We start from the raw sequence: 17391 nt of genomic DNA on the forward strand, positions 1-17391 counted from the left end.
ACATTCTTCAAAGACAAACCCTACTACAGCCCCTACTTGCATGCCTGCTCTGGGAATGAGATCACCTGCAGTGGTAGGGTTACCCTCCGGGACCTCTAGACTCTGGTTGGCCATTGGCAGGTTTAGAAGGGACAAGGAAGTAACAAGGACAGGCACCATTTATCAGTGACTTCTTTGGTCTCATTTGACCTCACAACAACTTTGTCAGGTAGACACTAAAATATAAATGACCTCACTGTTGAGGAAAATGAGAGAGAAAGGGTTTCTCTGTATTGTTTTGGAGCCTGTCATGGAACTCGCTCGGTAGAACAGGCTGGTCTCAAACTCACAGAGTGCTGGGATTAAAGGTGTGTGCCACCTGGCTCTGACTTTTTTAATTTTGGATTTTTGAATTTTGGAGACCTCACTCTGTAGACCAGGCTGGCCTCAAACTCAGATAATACACCTGACTCTGACTCCTGACTGTTGACATTAAAGGCATGCACCACTACCACCATTGTGCTCCATTCCCAGTTTTTAAATGAAGTTTGTGGGCTAGTAAGATGCAGCCTATGAGATATATTATTTATGATTTATTAAGGCTTGCCTGAGGGTACAGACAGCAAAGTTAGCTACAAGCCACAGAGCCAGGCAGTGGTGATTGCACACCCTTAATCCCAGGATTTTGGAGATAGAAGCAGACAGATTTCTGTTAGTTCAAGGCCATGCTGGGCTACACAAAACTGATCCAGTCTAAAAGAGAAACAACTCATACAAAGGAGATCTCAGCACTTACGATACCATGCCTTAAATTCCAGAATTTGAAGGTATAAAAGGAAGAACCAACTGGTCTCATGAGGCAATTAGTCTCCAGCCACTCTGAGGACAGGAAGAGATTTAGTTTCCAGTCAGAGAAGACAGGAGCTCCATTTCAGCCTGGGGTAGAGGTAAGAGCTAGTAACTGACATCTTTGGTTTTCTGATCTTCAGTTTGAAGTTTGAGCCCCAATATCAGTCTTTGGTTTTTATTATTCATGTTGCACACACAGCCTGTTGGCCTGAATTTGGTTCATTTAAAGGTATAAGGACAGAATTGACTCCACAGTTGTCCTCTGACCTCCACATGTGCACACAAGTGCTCTCTCTCTCTCTCTCTCTAGCTCTCTGTCCCTCTCCCCCTCTATCCCTCTGTATTGCTATCTCTCTCCACACACCTATTAATTAATTAATTAATAGATCAAGTTTTGTTTTTTAAAATTAACTTATTTTTTACATTCCATTCCCAGTTCTCCTCCCCCCTCTCCTCCTGCTCCCCCATTTCTTCCCCCCACTCCACCTCTCCTCAGAGAGGGTAAGTCCTCCCATAGGATGGTTACTAAATCTGAATCATCTCACTGAGGCAGGACCAAGGCACCTCTCTCCACCCCCACACCCCTGTGTCTAGACTGAACAAGGTGTCTCTCCATATAGAGTGGACTCCACTAAGTCAGTTTGTGCATTAGAGTTAGATCTTGGACCCACTGCCAGTCACACCACTGTCACCTATACTAAGGGAGTCTAGTTCGGTCTTATGCAGGTTCCCTGTTTGTCAGACCTGAGTCAGTGATCTCTCACTAGCTCAGGTCAGCTGACTCTGCGGGTTTCCCCATCATGGTCTTGACTCCTTTGTTCATATTTTCACTCCTCCCTCACTTTGATTGTACTCCAGGAGCTTGGCCCATTGGTCAGTTGTGGATTTCTGCATCTGCTTCCATCTGTTTCTGGAAGAGGGTTCTAGCTTCTCTGGTGTTGTGGGTTGTAGGCTGCGTATCTTTTGCTTTATTTCTGGTATCCACTTATGAGTGAGTACATGCTATATCTGTCTTTATGATTCTGGGTTACCTCACTCAGGATGCTTTTTTCCAGTTTTGTCCATTTGGCTGCAAATTTTAAAATGTCATTGTTTCTTAGTGCTGAGTAGTACCCCATTGTGCAAATATACCACATTTTCTTTATCCATTCTTCAGTTAAGGTACATCTAGGTTGTTTCCAAGATCTGGTTATTAACAAATAATGTTGCTATGAACATAGTATAGTAAATGTCCTTGTGGTGTGAATGTGCCTCCTTCGAGTATATGCCCAACAGTATTGCAGGATCTTGAGGTAGGTGGATCCCCATTTTCTGAGAAATGGACATACTGATATCCACAGAGGCTGTACAAGTTTGCACTCACACCAGCAATGGAGGAGTGTTCCCCTTACTCCACATCCTCTCCAGCATAAGTTGCCATTGGTGTTTTTAATCTTAGCCATTCTGATTGGTATAACATGGAATCTCAGATGGTTTTGATTTGCATTTTCCTGATGACCAAGAATGTTGAGCATTTCCTTAAGTGTTTTTCCACCATTTGAAATTGTTCTGTTGAGAATTTTCTGTACCCCACTTTTTATTGAATTATTTTGTAGTTTGATGTCTAGTTTCTTGAGTTCTTTGTATATTTTGGAGAGCAGCCCTCTGTCAGATGTGGGGTTGGTGAAGATCTTTTCTCATTCTGTTAGGAGCCGTTTTGTCTTGTTGAGGGTGTTCTTTGTTTTATAGAAACTTCTCGGTTTCAGGGGGTTTCCATTTATTAATTGTTGCTCTCAGTGTCTGTGATACTGGTGTTTTATTTAGGAAGTAGTCTCCTGTGCCTATGCATTCAAACATTTTTGCCACTTTCTCTTTTGTGAGGTTCAGTATGGATGGATTTACATTGAGGTCTTTGATCCATTTGGACTTAAGTTTTGTGCATGGTGGTATGTATGCATATTTGCATTCTTCTTTATGTTGACAGTCAGTTATACCAGCACCATTTGTTGAATATGATTTTTTACATTTTATATTTTTAGATTCTTTGTCAAAAATTAAATGTTTATAGGTGTGTCGGTTGATATAGGGGTCTTTGATTTGATTCCATTCATCCAGCTGTTGGTTTTTATGCCAATACCAAGCTGTTTTCATTACTATACCTCTATAGCAGAACTTGAAGTCAGGGATGGTGATGCACCCAGATGATCCTTTGTTGTACAGGATTGTTTTGGCTATCCTGGGTTTTTTGCTTTTCCTTATGAAGTTGAATATTGTTCTTTCAAGGTCCATGAAGAATTGTACTGGTATTTTGATGGGGATTGCATTGAATTTGTAGATAACTTTTGGTAGGACTGCCATTTTTACTATGTTGATTCTACCTATCAAAGAGCATAGGATATATTTCCATTCTCTGATATCTTCTTTAATTTCTTTCTTTAAAGACTTGAAGTTCTTGTCATACAGTCTTTCACTTGTTTGGTTAGAGTTACCCCAAGATATTTTGTGTTATTTGTGACTACTGTAAAAGGTGATGTTTCTCTGAGTCCCTACTTGACCCATTTATCTTCTGTATTTAGGAGGCCTACTGATTTTTTGAGTTAATCTTGTATCCTGCTACATTACTGAAGGTGTTTATCAGTTGTAGGAGTTCTCTGGTAGAAATTTTAGGGTCACTTATGTAAACTATCATATCATCAGCAAATAGCAAGAGTTTGACTTCTTCTTTTCCAATTTGTATCCCCTTGATGGTTTGTTGTCTAATTACTTTAGCTGGAACTTGGAGTACTATGTTGGATAAATATGGAGAGAGTGAACAGCCTTGTTTTGTTCCTTATTTCAGTGGGATTGCTTTGAGTTTCTCTTCATTTAGTTTGATGTTGGCTGTTGGATTACTGGATATTGCCTTTATTGTGTGTAGGTATGTTCCTTGTATCCCTATGCTCTCCAAGACCTTTATCATGAAGGGATGTTGAATTTTGTTGAAGGCTTTTTCAGCATCTAGTGAGATGATCACGTGATATTTCTTTCAGTTTGTTTATATGGTGGATTACATTGATGGATTTTCATATGTTGAACCATCCCTGCATCACTGGGATGAATCCTACTTGGTCATGGTGGATGATTTTTCTGATGTGCTCTTAGATTCAGTTTACCAGTATTTTATTGAGTATTTTTGCATCCATGTTCATGAGGGAAATTGGTCTATAATTCTCTTTCTTAGTTATGTCTTTGTGTGGTTTGGGTATCAAGGTAACTGTAGCCTCATAAGATGAGTTTGGCAGTGTTCCTTCTGTTTCCCCACTTCTCACCTCTTCCTGGGATAAAAACCATGAGGGTGAGCTGAGTTGGCTGTCTCCATGCTCATGCTCCCCATATCCTATCACCTAGGCCCTGCTCCAAGTGATATGACAGACTTTGAAGATCCCCCCATGGAAGGCCTCACCCTCCCTGGGCAGCAGAAAGGGAATAGGATAGGGAGTTGGTAGGGGGCCGGGGAGGAGGGGAGGGAGAAGGAACTGGGATTTACATGTAAAACAAGCCTGTTTGTAGTTTAAATTTTAAAAAAGAAAAGAAAAGAGATACCTTAATAGAAGGAGTCATCATAGGTTTAAAGAGAAATCTGGCACTAGGGAAATGTCCAGATATCCACAAGGATGACCCCAACTAAGAATCTAAGCAGTCGTGGAGAGACTACCTTAAATGCCCTTCCCCTATAATGAGATTGATGGCTACCTTATATGCCATCCTAGAGCCTTCATCCAGTAGCTGATGGAAGCAGAAGCAGACATCCAGGATAAGCACTGAGCCAAACTCCTGGAATTCAGTTGTAGAGAGGGAGGAGGGACAAGCAAAGGGATCATGACCTTTCTAGAGAAACAGTTGACCTGACACAAGCCCCAGTTGTAAAACTAGGGAACCAGCATTGGACCAAACCAGGCCCCTTGATGTGGGTGTCAGTTAGAAGGCATGGGAAGTCTATGGGACCTCTGACAGTGGAACCAGTATTTATCCCTAGTACACAAATGGATTTTGGGAGCCCATTCCCCATGGAGGGCTCCTCTCTCAGCCTAGATACATGGGGGATGGCCTAGGCTCTCCCCCAAATGATATAACAGACTTTGATGACCCATCATGGAAGGCCTCACCCTCCCTGGGGAGTGAATGGGGGTGGGATGGGGTGGTTAGTGGGAGGCATAGAAGGATAGGAGGCAGAGGGAACTGGAATTGATATGTAAAATAAGATTGTTTCTAAATTTTAAAAAATTAAAAAGAGAGAAAGCTAGCAAATAAGAAGCCTGAGCCATCAGTCAAGCAGTTTATAATTAATATAAGCTTCTGTGTGTTTATTTGGGAGTAAACTGCTACGGGACCAGGTAGGACAGAAACTTCCATTTACAGTCCTCTGCCTTTCCATCCCCACTAACATTACCGCTCCTATCCCAAAGCGCAGGCCTTGCCCCTCCGAATGTCAGGTCTGGTGAGCTACAGGTGCAGCTAGAGTCTTCTACACAGACAAGAGTGTCTGGTAGTAGCTGGTAGGAGCTATCCAGAGTCCCACTGGAAGCGTAGAAGGTGCTTGAACATGGAGACAAACTACTGAATTCACCCCGTACATGATTTATATCCAGGTAAGAGGTGAGAGGTGGGAAATGAGGTCTTAAGTACCAAGGGAGAGAGTGCATGAGAGGTGGCCAAACACAGAGGCCAGAGGACACAGGTCCAGCAGACATTGCTCATCAGTCACCATGTGGTTGCTGAGAATCGAACTCCAGTCCTCAGCAAGAGCAGAAAGTGCTCTTAAGAGCTGAGCCATCTCTCCAGCCCCTGTAATGGTTGATGGTCAGCTTCACACACTGAGGAGGGAGAGGCTCAGTTGAAGGATTGCCTGCATCACATTGGCCTGTGGGCACAGCTGTTGGGCAAGTGCTTTCTGTCTTTCTTTTTAATTCTATCATTTTTTGGTTTTTATTTGAGACAGGGTTGCTTTGTGTATCTCTGACTGTCTTGGAACTCAAATATCTGCCTGTGTCTTTCTCATGAGTGTTTACATTAAATGCATGCACTACCACCATCTACTACATTCCCAGTTTTTAAATGGAGTTTGCAGCCTAGTAACATGCAGCCTATGATGCAAGCCTGAACACCTGGAGCCCATTGAAAGGTAGGAGGAGAGAACTGACTCCACAGAGTTGTCCTCTGTCCTCCACATGTGCACACATGTGCTCTGTCTCTCTCTCTCTCTGTGTCTCTGTCTCATACATACACACTAGTTAGTTAGCTAGTTAGTTAGTTAGTTAGTTTGGGGCAGACTTAGCACTTAGTTTATACAGTTAACCTGGAGGATTGTTAGGGCCTTACTCCTTCCTGGAACCACACTTCACTGTCAGTAACCCTTAAACCCAATCCCAGGAGCACTGTTTCTAATTTAAATTTTAAAAAATCACTTTGTTGAGGCAGTGCCTCACTTATGTATCCCTACCTGATCTCAGACTCAGAGACCCTATTGCCTCTGCCTCTCCGTACTAGTATTAAAGATCAACACCGATCACACTCCACAGGAGTTCCTTTCAATAAATGTGTACTAATAGAAATCACTGATTCTGGAGCCTCAGCACCATTTCTTCTGGAACATTGTGTTTAAATCATCCTCACATGTATGAGGAAGACTGCAGGTGAGAACTGACCTCCTGTGTGTCCATGCTCCTCCCTCAGCTGTTCCTTGCTCTCTCCAGGTGCTGCAGGACTCGGGAAATCTGCTACGCTCAGGTTTATAGCCTAGGAAACTGTGGATTGTTCATAAGAAAGCCCCACACCACCTCCTACTCATACTCCTGCTCTGGGAATGAGGTCACCTGCAGTGGTAGGTTTACCCTCCGGGACCTCTGGACTCTGCTTGTGCCTCTGTAGATTTGGAAGGGGCAGGGAAGTAACAAGGACAGTTACCATTTAGTGGTCATTAGCTTGGTTCCACTTGACATCACAACAGCATTATTAGTTGGATACTAAGATATAGATGTGATCCCTGATTAATAAGATGAGGAAGCCTGGTCCAAATACCCCAGGTCACCCAGTGATGTAACATGGTTCTGGAACAATGATCTACATCATATCAATGTCCTTTTCAAAACAGTTGAAGATTTTATATAATTGTGGGGAAGTTATGCCTATGTGACAACACACCTGTGGATCTCTGAGGACAACTTGCAGGAATCTGTTATCTCCTTGGACCATGTGAGTCCTGGGGATGCAACCTGGGTTCAGACTTCACAGAAAGTGCCTTTATTCCCTGATCCATCTTGCCTACCCAAAGCCTCTCCTGTTGACTGCTAGGTCACACCGATTCCTTGTTTACTAAACAACTGAAAGCTGCATCATTGGCTGTAAGCCAAACACTGAACTAAACACCCATGCAAGTAACATAACTCAGCTGCAAGAGGGCCTGCCTAGCATGCACAGAGCCTTGGGTTCCGCCTCTAGAACACACACATTGTGGTGGTGGACACCTGCAATTCCAGCATTTGGGAGATAGAGGCAGAAGGATTGCCTTAACTCATATAATTTTAGAAGTGGTAGTTGATATTTGCACTTTTCTTGGATTTTAGGACTGAATATCTGTGTTTCTTTATTTTTATGTTTAGGAATGAGTTGGCATCCTGTGTCTTCTTCAGTCACTCTCTACCATGTCTTTAGACTCTGTGTCTCTCACAAAATGGGACACTCATTTTTAGCTAGCCTAACTGACCAACAAGTTTTTGGGATCCATACTCCCCACTTTCCAATAGAGTTACAGATGCCCCAAGCCCACCTTGGTTTTTACATGGTCTCTGGGCATCCTAGCTCAGGCCCTCATGCTTTTATGGCAGCTGGTTCACCAATTGTACCAAATCCCCAGGCCCACAACAAATGATTTTTTATTCTAAGTGTGTTGTAGCAATTTGGGCAACCCCAACATACTTCTGTGTTCTGTCTCTCAATCCGGAGTCTGCACCTATGGGAGAGTCACTGGTATCTTTTGGTTATGAATCATATGAAGCAGAGTCATGGGCTCCACTTAAATTCCTTTCTTGTTTCTCTGCAGAAAAAAAATGAAGCTTGTGAGGCCTTCATTTGCAACTGTGACCATCAGGCCTCCATCTGCTTCTCCAAAGCTCTGCACAAGAACAATATAACCATTCGCTGTTAGACTTGTCACCTCAGTTACTGCCTACACCACCCCTGCCTGCATGGTTTTGTTCACTATACACTGTGCCCTCTAATAAAGAACCTATAGAAAAATCTCAGCTTTGGTGACTGTATTCTCTATCTACCAAACATAACTATATCCTCAGAGAACATCATTTCGACTAACCCTGGAAGCTGAGGATTCATCGGAAAGATGTTTCCAGGAAGCAAGCACCTTGAGGTGTAGATTGTGGGCTTGGCCATGCCTTTCACCCCAGCACTTTGGGATGTAGAGGAAGAGGCAGAGTCAGAGGAAGACAGATCTCTTGAGTTCAAGGCAAACATGGCCTAAAAAGCAAGTTCCAGGACAGCCAGAACTATTAAACAAAGAAACCTTCTCTCAAAGATCTAAAAAAAGAAAAAAGAAGCCAATCTGAGATATACAGTGGGTAGCTGGCACAGAAAGGGGAAGGAGAAGAGGGGAGGGAAGGATATAAAAGATAGAGAGGTAGCTGGGCAGTGGTGGCCCATGCCTTTAATCCCAGCACTCGGGAGGCAGAGGCAGGTGGATCTCTGTGAGTTCGAGGCCAGCCAGGACTACAAACCTACACAGAGAAACCCTGTCTCAAAAATTAAAAAAAAAGATAGAGAGGTAGAAGAGAAGACAGAAAGATGAAGTGTCACATGGGCACAGAGGTAACACCTTGTCCCTAAAAATAGTGAACTCATGGGGGTGCAGGTGGCCCACACTTTTAATCCCAGCACTCTGGACACAGAGTTAGATGGATCTATGCAAGTCTGAGGCCAGCCTGGTCTACAGAGCCAGTTCCAGGATAGGGTCCAAAGATACAAAGAAACATTATCTTGAAAACAGCAACAAAAAGAAACACCGGACACAAATTGCTTCTGCTGTGTGGATCTCACAGGAAATGGAATACAGGAAACCAAACTGGAGTGACAGTAAATGACCTGAAGGCACTTCTTTCATCCTGGTGGCCTTCAGGTTGTCAGAGTGCCTAAACACACAGCACAGGATAGTTGTTCCATTAAAGTACACAGCAGCCTAACTTTTTGCAACAAACAAAAGAGAACACATCATCTCCCTCTACCTTTCTATATTACGTAAACCCGTAGGTAAAGCCATGTTAATCTCTGGTTTCCTGGCCAACCAGATGGGCTGGTTTAAGGCTATGTGGTTCTCAATCTCTCATTTCCTTTAGTGAGCAGCTGCCCAGTCCTCCGCCGTTCCACCCCACTGGTGTCCCAAAGCTGAGGCCTGGCCCCTCCCAAGGTCAGGCCTGGTGAGCAGCAGGTGCAGCTAGAGCAGACTGCACTGTGGTAGTCAGTGGCTGTCCAGAGTCCTGCTGGAAGGCCAGGGGAATCACGAGTGTAGAGACAATCAACTCAACTCACCCCTCCATGGTTTTTATCCAGGGAAGAGGTGAGAAGTGGGAAAAAGGAGGTGCAGGGGTGCTAAGTTAGACAGTACATGAGAGATGGCAAAACTACAGAGGCAACAGGGCATTGGAACAGCAAACATTGTTCACCACACACCATGCGCTTGGTACGACTTGAACTGTGGTCCTCAGCAAGAGCAGAAAGAGCTCTTAAGAACTGAACCATCTCTGCAACCCCTATAACGGTTGATTGTCAACTTCACACACTGGGGAGGGAACGTCTTGGCTGAAGGATTGCCTGCATCACATTGGCCTGTGGGCACAGCTGTTGGGCATTTGCTTTCTTTTTCTTTCTTTTTTTTTTAATGGTTTTTGAAACAGGGCTACTTTATGTATTTCTAGCTGTTCTGGAACTCACTCTGTAGATATTCTGGCCTGGAACTCAGATAGTGGCCTGCCTCTGCCTCCTGAGCACTGACATTAAAGGCAAGCACCAAGAACAACATCTGGCCACATCCCCAGTTTTTAAACGGAGTTTATGGGCTAGTAACATGCAGCCTATGATGCAAGCCTATAGACCTGACTTCAGTTTCTGGAACCCATTTAAAAGTAGAAGGAGAGAACTGACTCCACAGAGTTGTCTTCTGACCTCCACATGTGTGTGCACACACATTAATTAATTAGTTGATTAATTATAGATCAAATTTGTAACTGGATCTACCTCAAAGGCTGTGACAGGTCTTTGAACAGACTTAGCACTTAGTTTATACAGTTAACATGGAAGATTGTTGGGGACAGCTACTCCTGCCTGGGACCACATGTCACTATCAGCATCCCTCAGACCCAACCCCAGGAGCAATATCAATGTCTTCTTATGACCCCAAAGCATCCATGGGGGAGGGACTTGGCACTTTGTCAGTCGCTGCACTTGAGCTGCTGTGGGGTGTTGAGCCAGCCCTTTCTCTTTGTCTCTGTGACAGCACTGATTCAGGCTCTGCCACCATCTATAGTAGCTCTGCCAGCTGGAACTGTCTGTGAGTGTGGACACATTCTACTTCTGTGCTACACACACACAGCAGTCACAGGCCCTGTGTGCTGACTGGACACTGTCAGAGCACAGCTACAGGACTATAAAGAGAGCAGTCACTCGAGTCCTCCCCTCACTCAAGATGAAACTCCTTCTGCTGGTCACTCTGCTCACAGGTAGGACCCTTGTCCCCTCTGAGTGCCCCACCATCCCCCTTGTCTTCAATGCACAGACCCCACTGGTCACACCTGCAGTTCTGGTTTGGGGTCCCATTGATATCTAATAGTCCCTGGGTTGGGGCTCCCTCCTCACCCCCTAACCCCAACAGCTGGTATCTTTATCCCCTAGGTCTGACCTGAGATGATTCCTCAGCAGAGTCCATTACATTCACCACACAAGCGAAGAAAGTCCCTCCACCTCTGCCATATTGCCCTGGCACCCATTTCCCTGGCTCTAAGCTGCCCTGGCAATTTGATTTTTCTTATCCTTTTAAAAACATTTACTCTTGTTTTATTTTATTTTATGTGCATGACTATTTTACCTGCATGCTGTCAGTGAACCATGTGTGAACAGTGCCTACAGAGAATAGAAGTGAGGTTTGAACCTTCAGAATTGGGGTCATAGACAGTTGGGAAATACCACGTGAGCAGGAACAGAGCCTGGGTCCTACACAAGCTCAGCAAGTGCTCCTGACTGCAGAGCATCTCTTCAGCCCTTATTATTATGTTTTGCATGATGTTATTGTATGGCTGAGGATGTCCTCCAACTCAGCATTATAGCTCAGACTTGACTCACCCTCCCAAGAGTTAGTATTACGTGCATGTTTGGCTTGTGTCTGTAATTCTTTTTTCTTCTTCGTCGTCTTCTCCTTCTCCTTCTTCTCCTTCTCCTCCTTCTCCTTCTTCTTCTTTGGTTTTACAAGACAGGGTTTCTCTGTGTAGCCATAGCTGTCCTGGAACTCACTCTATAAACTAGGCTGGCTTTGAACTCAAATATCCACGTGACTCTATCCAGAGTTCTGGGATTAAAATCTGGGAACCTTGAACTTCTGATCCTCTTGACTCAGCATCCACACTGCTGGGATTACACAGTGTGTGTGTGTGTGTGTGTGTGTGTGTGTGTGTGTGTGTAATACACTGTACCTGGCTTCTCCTTCATTTTAATGGCAACCAAGTATCTCACTGCAGACTGAATCCTAGCTTATTTACCTACTCTTCGACTGATGAATAGTTTGTTATGGTAAATTCTGACATTACACATGGTAAGTTGACCATTAACCTTGTATGTTAACTGTGTGTGCCATGCAACAGATTCCAATTCTCCAGTGTAAAACAATAAGCATGTGTTGCCTGCTTCTCTGGCTCAAGGTCTCAGCTAGAACTGTGATGAATCCCACTGCTGGCTAAGGCTAGGGTTTCCCCTAGGCTTGAGTGGGAGTGGAGCAGCTTTCTCACTCAAGAGACAGTTGGGTTGTTGGGTTATTTAACTAAGAAGTCGGTCATCCCTGGCTGCTGACTGGAGAGTGTTCTCAACTCCTCAACACAGGGACCACAGGGCAGCTCACAGTGTGGCCGCTGTCTGTCCTGACAGTGAGAAATGAGAAGGCAAGCAAGGAAAAAAGTAATGTCTATAGAAGTTAATCTCAGAGAGGCAGCCCAGCCTGGCATGGTGTGTTCATTTATAATCCTACCACTTGAGAGGCTGAGGACAGAGGGTTGCCACAGAGTTGGAGGCTAGTCTGGATTACAGGGCAACTCTCTGTCTCAAATAGGTAGACACCTTCCTGCTCAGGCCTGGTGATTTGAGTTTGGTCTCCAAGATCTACATAGTAAGAGGAAAAAACTACCTCACTAAAGCTGTCCTCTGACTTCCTCGTGTGTAGCATGACATTTATGAGTGCTCCCAAGTGTGTGCTTGCTTATTTGCCTGCCAGCAAGCACATGCATGCACGCTCGCGCGCACACACACACACACACACACCTCTATTCGCTGTTCTCCCAATGCAGCAGCTGGTAGGAGTCAAAGAGGAAGCCAGCAGGCAGGCATCAGACCCCTGGTAAAGCCGAGTGGGACTGATGGAGTGTGCAGTGCATTCTTGCATCAGGTGCTACTGCACAGAGCATCAGCCCTCAGCCTGTGAAGCAGTTCCACATTATAATCAAGGGCATCATCCCCAGGAGTCATCCCTTGTTGTTGAACAACGTCTATGCCTGCTACTGTGACATGGGGGCTCAGACACCCCAATGGATGACTTAGACAGGTGAGTGACTCATCTGGTGGGACACTGGAGTGTCTGTGTTGAGGAGGTGACAAGATACAAGCAGAGCATGTCGTGAGGCATGAATAGGAGACAGGCATAGTCACCAAACGGCGTAGCCCTAGTTATCCTGGAATGCTCTCTGGAGACCAGGCTGGCCTTGAACTCAGATCTTCCAGCCTCTGTCTCCAGAGTGCTGACATTAAAGGTGTGCATCACCATGCCCAGGATATATTCACCCCTCTTCTCGTGCAATGAAATCAGTCAGGAGGACTGTGTGTATGAGTAGGTGCTGAAAGCAGAATGTATGAGATAAACACAAGGCAATGATGGCCTCAAGCACCAGAGTAGGGCATGGCTAACCATCACAGTCACCATCCAAGTGTCAGCCTTAGCTTTAAACAGTTACCACACCTTCAGGATGGATAATTTCACCATACTCCTTGATAAGTATTTTGAAAATACCCTGGTTAGTGGGTTTTTCCAGCAATGTAATAAGCCAAATCCAGCCAAATAAAAAAGCCAGGTATAATAAATAGTTAAGCAACTCCTGGGTGACTCTTGGGGAAGGCAGGAGAGAAATCACGCCATGACTCTAGGGGCCAGGTCTTTATTAATGATAGTCAATGCTATAGGAAAACAATATATTCATTTATCAGAGAGAGAGAGTCGCACAAACCAGGAGTTAGAAGCGTGGCTGGCTTCCAGGAGAAAAAAGGGAGCTTCCTTTTCCTTTCACTTCCTTTTATATCTACCTGTGTCAGTTTACATGTCCCCACCCTCATGGGCGGATAGCTTTGTGGGGTTCACTCCTACAGGTCTTAAATACACTTTAGGTGTGGTCTTGAGTGGTTCTGGGGGAGGAGCTAACCCTTAGTGGGCTTTCTGTGGGGTGGGGTCTGGAATAGGAGGAGTGGGACTGGGTCTCCAGGGAACTTCTGGATGGGGTTTGGAATGGGGGAGTGAGACCAGAGAAGAGAATCCCAGCACTCCTGAAACTTTGTTCTTTAAAAAAAATCACTTTTTTGAGACAATGTCCCACTTATGTATCCCTGACTGACCTTAAACTCAGAGATCCATCTGCCTCTGCCTCCCAAGTGTTAGGACTAATGGCAGACAGCACCACACTCCACAGAAGTTGCTTGCAACAAATACATGCTTAATAGATACCAGAGATTCTCAAGCCTCGGGACCATTTCTTCTGGGACATCATCTTTAAATCATCCGGACATGTTTGAGAAAGTGAGAACTGACCTCCTGTGTGTTCATGCTCCTCCCTCAGCTGTTCCTTCCTCTCTCCAGGTGCTGCCAGACTCAGGAGCACTGCTATGATCAGGCCAAAGAGCTGGAAAGATGCAAACTACTCATAAATAACCCCTACACCACCTCCTATTTGTACTCATGCTCTGGGAATGAGATCACCTCCAGGATGTCTGGACTCTGCTTGGCCCTCAGTGGGTTGGGAAGGGGCAGGGAAGTAACAAAGACAGCCACCATTTAGTGGTCATTTCTTGGTCTCATTTGACCTCACAACAACCTTATCACATAAATAGTAATATATAGACAAGGACATTGATAAGGAACATGAGGAAGACTGGACCACTTGCCCAAGGTCACCCAGCTTAGAAGTGATGACATTTGGTTCTGGAACGAAAGATCTACATCATTCCTAAACCTCTTTTTTTTAAGCACTTAAATATTTTATGTATTTCTGGTAGAGGCATGCCTGTGCCATAGCGGATGTGGAGCTCTGAGGACAACATGCCAGAGTCTGTTCTCTCCTTCCACCATGTGAGTCCTGCGGATGGAACTTGGCTTCAGGCTTGGCAGCAAGTGCCTTTATTCCCTGAGTCATCTTGCCTGCCCAAAATCTGTCTTAGTAGCTGCTATATCTACTGATTCCATATTTGCTAAACTATTAGAAGCTGCATCATTAGCTATAAGCCAAACACTTGACTAAACACCTGTGCAGGGAAAGATTTTTCATTCCCATTTTACAGGTGAGGATTCAGAGAGCTGGGATTCAGAGAGTCTCCCGCCCAACTCCACTCACTCCCCACTCTGCTCCCCAGAGAGGGTGAGGCCCTCCCTGGTGGATCTCCAAAGTCTGTCATATCATCCGCAGCAGGGCCTATGCCCCCACAATGTGTCCAGGCTGAGAGAGCATCCTTGCATGTAGAATGGGCTCCCAACGTCCATTCATATGCCAGGGATAAATACTGATCTACTACCCGAGGCCCCATAGATTGCCGAGGCCTCCTCACTAACACCCAGATTTAGGGGATCTGCATAAGTTCTATGCTGGCCTCTCAGCTATCAGTCTGGGGTCCATAAGCTCCCCCTTTTTCAGGTAATTAACAGAATCCCCTCTTTGTATTTTTTCAGGAGCAATTTGTAATCCCCAAGGCAAAATTTTCTTGACTTCTTCAAACATTTTCCTTTAGGTATCTACATTTGAATCAGCTAGTAAGATATCTTTCATATAATGGTAAATTATACATTGAGGAAACTGATTATGAATTATTTCCATAGACTGTCATTTAAAATATTGGCACGGGGTGGAGCTGTTTAACATCCCTTGTGTAAGAACTTTCCTCTGATATCTGTTTGTTTGTTTGTTTGTTTGTTTGTTTGTTTGTTTTTTGGAGACAGGCCTTCTCTGTGTAACAGTCCCGGCTGTCCTGGAACTCACTCTGTAGACCAGGCTGGCCTCGAACTCATAGAGATCCATCTGCCTCTGCCTCCTGAGTGCTGGGATGAAAGGTGTGTGCCACCACTGCCTGGCCCACTGACATCTTTTAATGGACTGAGAATTAGTAGGCACTGTGAAGACAAATTTTTCTCAATCCTGTTCTTGCAAAGGTATACTGAACAGATAACCTTTTAAATCAATCACCATAGTAGATCACCCTTTAGATAATAGAGAAATTTTAGGCTGTAAAGAGCCCATCAGCTAAATTACTTTGTTTATGGCTCTCAAATTTGTTAACATTCTCCATTTTCCAGATTTCTTTTTAATGACAAATACAGGAGAATTCCAAGTACTAGTCTATTCTTCACTACGTCAAGCTTTTAGGTGCTCCTGTACCAGCTGTTCTAAGGTCTGTAAGTTTTCTGGTGTCAAAGGTCACTGTTCCACCAAGACAGGTTTGTTTGTCAACCATTTTAAAGGTAGGTCTGTTGGTACCTTTGAAATATCAGCAGCTGTTCTGCCCTATTTTGTATAGCCTAAGTGGTCACTGAACGTTTTTTATAATACCTTTCATTTTTATTTAGACAAAAAGGGGGAAATTCTGTAGAATATTATTTTAAGATCTGTTACATTTGTTTATGCTGCAGACCATTTGTTTAATGATGCAAAGATGCCTTGTATCCTTTAATGCTGCATTTGTTTAACTCTGTAAAGCTGTGTCGCTTTGCCCATCTAAAATAACTGATTGGTCTAATAAAGAGCTGAGTAGCCAATAGCAAGACATTTGATAGGTGGGGCTGGCAGGCAGACAGAATGAATAGGAGGAGGAATCTGGGAAGAAAAATAGAGGAGCAAAAGGAGGAGGACTCCAGAGGTCAGCCACCCAGCTACACAGCAAGCCACGGAGTAAGAAGTAAAGAAAAGACATACAGACATAGAGAAAGATAAAAGACCAGAGCCAAAAGGTAGATGGGATAATTTAAGAAAAGCCGTATAGAAACAAGCCAAGCTAAGGCTTGACATTCATAAAAAAGAATATGTTTCCATGAATTTATTTGTGAGCTGGGTGGGAGGCCCCACAAAGAGTAAAAAGTCACAAGAACAACAAGTTCACTGATGAGGAAGCCCAAGCCACTTGCCAAAGGTCACCCAGCTTACAAGCGATGGCATTTGGTTCAGGACAAAGATCTACGTCATTCAAAGCCTCTTTTTAAAAACACTTTAAGATTTTATGTATCAGGGCCGGGGGGACTCATGCCCGTGGGACAGTACACCTGCAGAGCTCTGAGGACAACTTGCAGGAGTCCATTGTCTCTTTCCACCATGTGAGTCCTGGGGACGGAACTAGGGTTCAGACTTGGAAGCAAGGGCCCTTGTTCCCTGAGCCATCTTGCCTGCCCAAACCCTCTCTCTCCTATTAACCACTCTGTTTACGGATTCAATATTTACTAAATACTTGTAAGTTACATTATTGGCTATAAGCCAAATAATGGACCAAATGTATACGCAGGGCAAGATTAATCATTCCCATTTTATAGGTGAGGATTCAAAGGGCTGGGAATATAGTTCAGGTTCTAGAGAGCTTAGCTTGTCTTGCATGCTCAGAATCCTGGGTTCCACCTCCAGAACCCGTGACTTAGTGTGGTGGTGAAGACCTACAATCCTAGAATTTGGGAGGTAGAGGCAGGAGCATTGTCTTAAACCAGATGATTATAGAACTGGTAGTTGATGTTTGTAGTTTTCCTGGTTTCGGGATTAAATAGACCTGTTTATTTATTTTTATGTATAGGAATGAGTTGCCATCCTCTTTCTTCTTCAGTCACTCTCTACCATGTCTTTAGAGACTGGATCTCTCACTAAACAGGACACTCACCTTTAGCCAACCTTACTGATTAACAGGTTTTGGGGATCCAAGCTCCCCACTCCCAATAGAAGTACAGATGCCCCAACCACACCTTGCTTTTTACATGATCTCTGGGCATCCTAGCTCAGGCCCTCATGCTTGTATGGCAACAGCTTTACCAACTGTGCCATCTCCAGCCCCACAACA

The 17391-nt window shown here is 44.4% G+C and overlaps 1 protein-coding gene across 6 annotated transcripts in view; it reads left to right on the forward strand.

The window, feature by feature from the left end:
- Window positions 1-17391, forward strand: part of LOC121134044 (phospholipase A2-like) — a 56127-nt gene that overhangs the window by 32488 nt on the left and 6248 nt on the right. Inside the window, exon 2 of one of the 6 annotated variants that reach the window (XM_040731620.1) lies at window positions 12570-12652. The gene's annotated coding sequence lies outside the window, so the exon portion shown is untranslated. Of the gene's footprint in view, window positions 1-10351; window positions 10569-12288; window positions 12653-13733; window positions 13892-14230; window positions 14441-17391 lie in introns of those variants that run through there. The other 5 variants (XM_040731621.1, XM_040731624.1, XM_040731618.1 and 2 more) reach the window with 5 other exon arrangements.

Source organism: Mesocricetus auratus, unplaced genomic scaffold (assembly GCF_017639785.1).
Source record: "Mesocricetus auratus isolate SY011 unplaced genomic scaffold, BCM_Maur_2.0 Super-Scaffold_100025, whole genome shotgun sequence".
NCBI lineage: Eukaryota > Metazoa > Chordata > Mammalia > Rodentia > Cricetidae > Mesocricetus > Mesocricetus auratus.